Source organism: Octodon degus, unplaced genomic scaffold, assembly GCF_000260255.1.
Source record: "Octodon degus isolate 3935 unplaced genomic scaffold, OctDeg1.0 scaffold00022, whole genome shotgun sequence".
Taxonomy (NCBI): Eukaryota; Metazoa; Chordata; class Mammalia; order Rodentia; family Octodontidae; genus Octodon; species Octodon degus.
The window spans coordinates 908,582-909,472 of record NW_004524598.1 but is presented as its reverse complement, the minus strand read 5'-3'; the positions used below and the strand labels follow the sequence as shown (position 1 = coordinate 909,472).

The 891-nt window shown below is 32.9% G+C and overlaps 1 protein-coding gene across 1 annotated transcript in view; it reads right to left on the bottom strand.

Annotated features, from left to right (window-relative positions):
* Positions 1-471: 471 nt before the first annotated feature.
* The window catches only part of Gpr63 (G protein-coupled receptor 63), a 19,667-nt gene continuing 19,247 nt past the window's right edge, over positions 472-891 (bottom strand). The window contains exon 2 of the transcript XR_002820472.1: positions 472-482. The gene's annotated coding sequence lies outside the window, so the exon portion shown is untranslated. The remainder of the gene's footprint in view (positions 483-891) is intronic.

The following is an 891-nucleotide window of genomic DNA, read 5'->3' as shown; positions in this document are numbered from 1 at the left end:
CTCCTTTTTTGGTTAATTCTCACAGTCTTATGGAAAACCTACTACTATTATGGACTATTGCACTATATTGGGATATTTTGTTGAATTCATGCACCTACAGTATCTGAATGACAATGGAATACCCTTCTCTGATAAAATCTAGCTATTCTTGAAAAAGCTACTTAACCTCATAGGAAGTTTCTCCACTTAGAAAAGGAGAAACTTCATGGATTTAAAAACATGCTACCTATTTTGACCACATGAGTGGCTAAAAAGTATACCTATTGATGTTGCCATTATACATTTATATTTAGTCAAGGCAGCTACTGTTACAAATGCTTTCAAAATTCCTTAGAATGAAAGTATCATTTTTGACAAGTATCAAAGATAATAAAAGCTTACATAGAAAAAACATTGGCTTACACAATCATCTAATCAATCTATTGTTACTCTGGTTAGAAAGGTTTCAAGATAATGTGAATACCAGAGATAGATAAGGTGGCCTGTGATTTTGCAAATTTGAATATAATGGAATCAAAATGTATATATCTCTGTTCTGCAACAACCTTAATTTTGTCATTTTATTAAACCCCCACTCTCACAACACTAATATTTATGTGATTGATCTTTTTGGACCATTACCTACTGTACAATACAAAGATTTTATATTTTAAATTGGATATAGCTGTTGCAATGGTCTAGATAGGTCAATTTTACTAGGCCACAGTCCCCAGTTGTCCCATCAGACATTGCCGAAGTGCTGCTGTGAAAGAAATTTGTAGACATGATTAAAGTCTATAATCAGTCCACATTAATTATAGGAAATTGGCCTAGACAACCTGAGTGAGCCAGATTCCATCACTTGAAAAGACATAAAAGCAAAGATAAGATTTTTCTGAGGAAAAGAAAACC